This window comes from Lolium rigidum, chromosome 1, assembly GCF_022539505.1.
Source record: "Lolium rigidum isolate FL_2022 chromosome 1, APGP_CSIRO_Lrig_0.1, whole genome shotgun sequence".
Taxonomy (NCBI): domain Eukaryota; kingdom Viridiplantae; phylum Streptophyta; class Magnoliopsida; order Poales; family Poaceae; genus Lolium; species Lolium rigidum.
This window is the reverse complement of record NC_061508.1, coordinates 8,049,085-8,057,338: the sequence shown is the minus strand read 5'-3', so window position 1 is coordinate 8,057,338 and position 8,254 is coordinate 8,049,085. Positions and strand designations below refer to the sequence as shown.

At 45.7% G+C, this 8,254-nt stretch overlaps 1 long non-coding RNA gene across 3 annotated transcripts; it reads right to left on the bottom strand.

Moving 5' to 3' along the window:
• Window positions 1–1,499: 1,499 nt before the first annotated feature.
• On the bottom strand, window positions 1,500–3,887 carry LOC124666951. Of its 3 annotated transcripts, none has more exons than XR_006991095.1 (3): window positions 3,501–3,887; window positions 2,495–2,594; window positions 1,500–1,937 (listed from the first exon to the last, which is right to left on the bottom strand). It is a non-coding gene; the product is annotated as an uncharacterized LOC124666951 (long non-coding RNA). The 3 variants fall into 3 exon arrangements; XR_006991094.1 differs by having other exon boundaries at window positions 1,500–1,785; XR_006991096.1 differs by lacking the exon at window positions 3,501–3,887 and adding an exon at window positions 2,928–3,494.
• Window positions 3,888–8,254: the final 4,367 nt, after the last annotated feature.

Here is an 8,254-nt window from a genome sequence, read left to right as displayed (position 1 = left end):
AACTTTGATAATCAACATAACAAGTATTCTCTATTCATCGGATCCCAACAAACGCAACATATAGAATTACATATAGATGATCTTGATCATGATAGGCAGCTCACAAGATCCGACAATGATAGCACAATGGGGAGAAGACAACCATCTAGCTACTGCTATGGACCCATAGTCCAGGGGTAGACTACTCACTCATCACTCCGGAGGCGACCATGGCGGCGTAGAGTCCTCCCAGGAGATGATTCCCCTCTCCGGCAGGGTGCCGGAGGCGATCTCCGGGATCCCCGAGATGGGATCGGCGGCGACGGCGTCTCGCGAATGTTTTCCGTATCGTGGCTCTCGGCATCGGGGGTTTCGTCACGGAGGCTATTTGTAGGCGGAAGGGCAAGTCAAGAGGCGGCACGGGGGCCCAAACCACGGGCCGGCGCGGCCAAAGGCGGGGCCGCGCCGCCCTAGGGTTTGGCCACCCCGTGGCCCCTCTTCGTCTCGTCTTCGGTCTTCTGGAAGCTTCGTGAGAAAATAGGCCTCTCGGGCTTTTATTTCGTCCAATTCCGAGAATATTTCTTTACTAGGATTTCGAAACCAAAAACAGCAGAAAACAAAGAATCGGCACTTCGGCATCTTGTTAATAGGTTAGTTCCAGAAAATGCACGAATATGACATAAAGTGCGCATAAAACATGTAGATAACATCAATAATGTGGCATGGAACACAAGAAATTATCGATACGTTGGAGACGTATCACATGCCTCCACTCCTGCTCCGCTGTGTCGAAGGCATAGGTGCCGAGGGCCTCCGCCCCAGACGACACGCATATGGTGGCGCCGCCGTCGACCACCGCGTAGGCCGGCATCTTATTCCTTGTCCTCCGGTACTCGGGGTCAGCGAGGAACGGCGGCGACTGGAGGGCGCGCCGGTACCACCGCCACCCCATCATGTCGTAGTACGGCCTGACCGGCGGGTGTGAGAGGTCGCCCCTGCGGTACACGAGGGCCTCGAAGCGGCAGGGGTTGTGGTTGGCCCAGGGGTTTGGTGCCAGGTCCATCACGTAGAGGCACGACTCACCCTCCGACGTCACTACATCACGGTATAATATTTGGGGCATTTTAAAGTGCCTCAAATTTGAAACAAAGTGCCCTAATAAGCTATTGAGGTACTTTTTCAACTGCCACCTTTACTTGCGTCTCTATAGGTATTTGGGGCACTACCTAGGGGCACTTCTCAAAGTGCCCCAAAATCCAATTAGGGGCACTTGTCAAAGTGCCCCAAAAGCTAATTAGGGGCACTTTCCAAAGTGCCCCAACACCCAATTTGTGGCAGTTTTAGAAGTGCCCCAAAAACCAATTAGGGGCACTTTGAGCAGTGCCCCAAAACCCAATTTGTGGCACTTCGATAAATGCCCCTAATTCCATCCAATTAGTGGCACTCTAAGAAGTGCCCCAAAATCCATAATAGGCAATTCAAAACAATACCCCAGAATTCAATTATAGGCCATTTTCAAATATGGTTGAACAAACAAATAGAGCTCAAAACAGTACTATATCAAAATGTACTGCACACAACCAATTGCATATTCACGTAATCATCAATACCAAGTTACATGGTTTGTGCAAATTCAATAATAACATGCAATGGACCTCTAAATAATAGCTCCTACAGCTCTTTCTCCAGAGACCTCCGACAGCTCTTTCTCCAGAGACCTCTTCCGCCAGCACTCCCACAGCTGCTTCTCCAGAGACCAGCTGAGATCAAACACACGTGCATCACAAACTACAATCATTATGAGACCTGCTGAGATCAAACACAAGTATATCACAAACTACAATCATGATTTGCTGGTGAATCTAGATTATCTCTCATATCAAGTCAAATTAATCTGCAGGAAACTTGGCATTTTAAGTGGAATGCAGATGTCAACTTCGATCATCTAGTACAATTCCCTGCATTAAGGTAAAATAACCAGTAGATCAACATGGGACATATGGCGGTGACTGGCTAGAAGCGAGAAAATGTAACAGTGAAATGAAGATAAGGTTTGCAGCAAATTTGTAGATGTCATACCCAACAAGGATATCATTATTTTTTATGTCATACCTCGATTACTAGATGATAGAAAACATTATACATATCAAATTCTGTATGATAACTAATTTTTTTCTCACACAAGATAAATGTACTGCTTCCTTTGAGTTGCACAGTACAGGCAAAAGCACAAGCACATGGTCTACATCAATTATACAATAAGCAGCAGCACTAAACAATTACTCATTTTTCTGATGTAAATAGTTCTTATTTTAGTATGTTCAACTTTAAGTCCTTCGCCCATGAGTCCCCACCTCCTGTACCTAGCTCTTATTAAACCTCCATAAAGCTACCAAGAAGTATGTCCCACAAATCCAATTAATTTAGATGACCCAAACCAGGTAAAGCAAATACTGAGCTATAAAAGACACTGGCGTGTACATGCAGAAACTGAGGCTGAAAGAAGCAAACAGACCTGGACATTGTTTTGGTCGTCCTGGTCAAGCTCCCTAGGTTCACCATCAGTTTTCTGCTTATCCTCTAAGTTTTTCAAGCTTTTTCTTCCTTGAGGTCAACTGCAAAGCAAGATGAAGCAAGATGACCTGTGGTCAATTAGGAGATACTTGGCAGCAATGCATTCTTAGGCTATACAGGGAATTCCGGCCACATATTTACTAAGCACTGATTTTTCAAATCCTGAGAAGATTTGTCTACTAAAAGTTTAGCGACCCCAGGTTGAGTGACTAGAGAGGACAAATGTATTGTATGTAGCAACATTGTTCATAAATTTCAGCTACGTGTGTGCAGAGAGTGAAGGGACAACAAGAGATGACATGAGTCGTGGAAATTACTCCTGGGGAAGCACACCAAGGCGCGTAATGAGTGTGGCTAGAGCAGGGATTACAAACATCGGCAGTGCTTGGTTGGGTAGCCTCCAAGCCAAATTTCATCTTGTCGCCCTCCAGAAAGCGCAGACAAATACCAGCACCTATGCACTAGATGAACAATTCCTGTGAATCCCAAACCGCAATCAACAAATAAGTATATCGCTGCAACCTGCTATCCTGAGCACTAGCAGGCACAACAACCCTATGAGAATAATAATGAATGATTTAAAAAAATGAAAGCATTTAAGTGCTTCTCGGGCAATTCAGAAAATGGAGCAGAAAATATTACTACTTGTGATGATTTTATTTAGCATTACACAGGAAAATATTATCCACTTGCGCATGCATCACTACATGGCAAAGGAGCCAAGGAATTGTCGATAAACAGCTCTGCTACCTAATGTACTTCGCCAATATTGAATTGGGGAGCTGCACAAGGAATTGTGAAAAGCTGGGAAAAGTCATTGGTCATGAAGATGAGTACTACTAACAACGTGGAGTTGACTGTCGCGTGAGCATAGAAGCAAACACCTGAACAATCTGCTCCTGAACCAATCAATTGGTCGGAATCTCTCACTGCAGATAGAAGCTCACCTTGAGGTTGACGGAGATGAATGCGAGCTTCAGCCCGGCCCACCACGCCGCCGCCGTCCTCGCCATCCACGACCGCACGGCCGCCTCCTCGTCTTCCGCGTCGTTTTCTTCAACGGGGCCATCGCCGACGCCTGTCCTCGGTGGCGCCAGACGGAGATCGAGGGCCAGACGGAGACCGAGAGCGGCAGGAGTAGGTCAGCGGCGCGGGAACCGCACGGCGACCGAACCAAACCCCACGGCTAGGGTTAGCCGCGGCGTCACGCTGGGGGCAGGACCGGCGAGGCACAAGAAGGGATCCGGTAGAGTGGGCCAAGCCGCATCTTCCTCAGAGTGTGGTGCTCGCGTTTGTGGCCGGAGTTGGCCCGGACGGGGGGCAAGCAGCGGCGGCGGGTCGGGGAACCAAGCGGCGGCGGCGGGTCGGGGAGGTAGTGCGGGAGAGGAGATAGAAGAGAATAAGAGAGAGTTGAGTCGGGTCGGGTCGGGTCGGTTTGACATAGTTATAAACCGGCACGGATCAGCGGTCCGACAAAAACCCGGAATCTGAGTCTCTGGGTTTTTTCCCTTTAGGGCAACAATCGGGAATAGCAAAAGCCAAGGAAAAAAAACCGTTGTAGGAATCGAATCGAACTTGTCGAAAAAACAACAACAAAAAGTCGAACTTGTCAACTGTTCCTGCGTGCAAGAAAACCGATTGGGAAAACAACAACATATATATTTATTATAAAATAAATTATACTCCATATTATATATATACATCTATTAAAGTATATAATATAAAATTTTATGTCTTTTTTTTCAAAAGTAGCTTTAGCTTTAATTAAATATGATGGGAAATTTATATTTGCAAAGTTGATCACCCATACGTTTATGGATAGTGGGAAAAAGCTCTGGCCCTTCACGGTGATTTCGTAGCCGCATGATTGCGATGATATGGAAGGGACTGAGTAAAGAGTGTGAAAGAAAAATGGTTTGGCCCTCCCTGTCGTTTCCCATGGACGGGCAACGCGAACCCTAGCGCAGCCGCCACCATCCCCCTTCCCTCCCCAGCCGCCGTCGGGTTAAGCCCGCACGGTGCCTTGGGCCATATGGGTTTTGGGCTCGGCCAGGCCTGGTGTGCTCCTACCATTACGTTCGGACAATTAACGCTGATGGTGATGGAGTTAGTTCTCTCCCGCGCGGTTCCCTCACTAATTTTCTAACATTGATATCAAAGCCGAAGGTTTGTCGTCGTCGACCGCTGCCCATGGTCCATCGCCGAAGGAAAGATCCTGCACATTGTCGCCTTGTCCTGTTTACTGCGAAAGTCTAATGCACACATGTGTTCGATCCTCTTGCATGCCCCATCAGATCGCATCATCTTCGACGGAATCAACATCTGCTTCGTACTTTTGTCTTCCATGACCAAATCCGCCGCATTATGTCAGTATAGACTATTAAGTGTACTAAACTCTAATGTCATTATGGACTGTTAAATAATACTCCCTCCGTCCTAGTTTTTAAGTCATATTCCCAAAAACTATTTGTCCCATAACCCCCACCTCCTAGGAATAATTTTATTTAATGTGAGAGAGAAAGGGGTTGCATGCATCAATGAGGGAGAGAAAGAGAATGCATGCACCAATGCGGGAGAGAAAGAGGTTGCATGAACCAATAAGAGAGAGAGAAAATGAGACCCAATCAGCTAGTACCTTGGGCCAAGATATTCAAAAATTGTGACTTAGACTAGTCACAATGGGGAGTATCATATAGTAGTATCATGCATATGATACTAGTGTGTGATACTATCTTCACAATGCATAGTATCATGTAGTAGTATCATAAGTTAATTATATTTAGTGATTTGTAGAATCTCAATGTAAAAGTGTGTACAAGATTGGTTTGAGATTAATTTTTCTAGTTCTACGTGCTATGATACAGTATCTACCTATGATACTACTACCATCTCTTTCTTTATTTATTAATGTGACACATCAGCTTTTTGCATGCATGTGATGCATGATACTAGCTATGATACTCCCACTGTGGGTAGTCTTACAAACTAGGACGGGGGAGTACTAAATATGGACTTCAATGTGAGGTCAATATGGATTAATAAATATGAACTGCAATGTCGGTATTGACTGTTAAGTAATGCTAGTATGCAATGTGGGTAAATATGTATGAACTGCAATATTGGTACGGAATGTTGTATTTATTTCTGTTTATAATTACAGGTTGTATATAATTGTCAAGTGAGTAATGACAAATTGTGGCACTTAGAAGTGCCCCAAAAGGTATATATCTATTGGGGCATTAGGAGAAGTGCCCTAATAGGTATACACATATTAGGGCATTTGAGAAGTGCCCTAATAAGTATATAATTAGGGGGACTTTCAAAAAGTGCCACTACTATTAGCCGCACTTTGACAAGTGCCACTAGGAGAAGTGCTCCTAATTCTACGACGTGGTGTAGTGCGTGGTCGTGGAGAGGGTGGCGGTCTCCATCGCCACACGGATGCTGGAGCTGGGCATGGTCACGACGGACTTGGTGCCCGCGTCGTAAACCGCGGTGTGGCCGGAAGCGTCGGCGAAGAGGACTACGTCGTCGGCACTCCCGCTCTCTCCTCCTCCTCCCCCGTCTCCAAGTAACGAAGCGAACATTTGGTATAGGCGGGATCGCTGGAATCTCGCCCTCGCGACGCGGTAACCCAGGCGAAGGCTATCCCGAGGGTGGGGGATTCCTGGAAGTTGATCTCTGTCCTGGGCGGACGGTTGCAGAAGGTGGTCCCTGCTGCCGTCGTTGACGCCATGGTCGGCACTCCTCCTGATCCACGATTCTTCTGGGTCTTCTTCGCGTTCGATTTGGCATCTGATAACGGCGCTGATTTCGTTGCTTCTTGCGCTGCAGCTGCTGATGGGTAGAAGAGGTGCTTGGAGGGGTCAAGGCGGCACAGGGAATAGATGCGGCTGCCGTACTCGCGCACCACCAGATTCAGAAACCGACGGCGACCCATCCTCTCCGGCCAGGAAGAAAGGCGGCGGAGAAGCAGAGACTATTAGGATCTAAAACTAACCCAGTTGTTGGTATTAGCAAAACCCTATATCTTTTTTTTTGGCGGGGGATATTGCTTCTTTGTTGGTCCATCTGCGTTGCGTTACGCTGCCTAGAAAAAAAAAATCTAATTTGTGAATTTCCCAGTCGGGTCGCCTTGGAAGCCTCTCTGTTTTTGAAACCTGCCCTCTACCCTCTCGGGAGGTATCCCCTATCTCTCTCGCTTCAGGCCTTTCACTAGGTAAAAAAAAGGTGCCAATTTTTTTTTTTAAAATGATTTAAAAAGGTTCATATTTTAAAAGTTGTTCACCGGGCAAAAAGGTTCATATTTAAAAAAATGCTCACCGAGTAAAAAGGTTCACATTTTAGAAAAATATCATAGGGTAAAACAGGTTCAAAAATAAAATTTGTTCACTAGGTAAAAAGTTTTGAATTTTTAAATATATTCATGAAACTAGTGGGGGAAAAGATAACAAAAAATTAACAGTAAGTAACAAAGGTATTGGGCCGCTAAAAGGGGTGTGCCGTGCGGGCACCGCACAAGGCACGCCTCCGCAGGTGCTCTATATATTGGGCAGCTACCCACAAAGGTATTTCCCCATTTTTCGGTTCTCAACTTTGTTCATTTTTCTGTATTTTCTGTTGTTTAAAAAATGTCCAAACTCTTTTCAAAATTTGAATGTTATTTTAAAATAAACATTTTTGTCTAAAAATTATTAAATAATATAATTTATATACTTTGGTCTGTGAACTGAAATTTGCAAATGGAAAGTGAAGGTGCAGTGCACAATGAGGTATACCATTTGGCTGACACCTGAAGAGCAGGTGTGACCCATCTACCGCCAAGCATATGTCTCACCTAACTGCTACACGATACATGCAAACCCTCTCGTATATCTCATTTCCAGCACTATGTATTCAATTAAACTCACTACGAATGGCTCATAGAAACGCCACATGGCAGGATCATTGGTGCTCGAGTGCAAGAAATCTCCATCCTCATCCTAAGCTAGCTGCACATATCTTGATCGTATACTTAAGCACTAGTAAGGTGAGGTGCGGCGTGTAGACTATGCCAATGTTCGCAATGCATTGGTAATAATTTTGAGAAGTGTTGACAACTGGAGGTGATCTCAATCATTAAAAAAAATTTAGATAGCGGTACGTACTGATGCGGTGGCGTGCTCTTCTTAGTTAGATTGTTAGACAAAGCTTTGTAGAAGTGTTACAATATCCGAGTTGCCGAAGTATCCCAAAAGTGCTGGTGTCAAAGAACGTTGAAATAACTTAAAAGTGGTAGTCTAGAGCCATGGTTCGGAATTACGTATTTTGTTGCAGTGCCGTTATGTTGCTCCATCTCAATATACGGAGGGTTCCCAGATGGCAAGGCTGGAGATATTACGACTACGTAATGTAAATGTGTGGTGATACCAGATAGTACCTGCTGCTCGATTTCTTCATTTCTTGATCTAAATCAGCTCTGAGCTTAGTTAATGTACTACTCCAGTTTGATGCTGCCAAACTGCTAAGGTGTGTTTATTACCAATCAAAGCCCCTCCTCAACACACACACTGACACACACAGTCGGGTAGAGCCGGAGGGAGTCACCGCCTCGGCCGCGTGCTTGCCACAGCCGGGCAGAGCCTGACGGATTACGGAAGTCCGTCGTTCCTCGTCGGCCGTGCCGGCGTTCGCGTGCGTGACGACGAGTAACATTTGAATG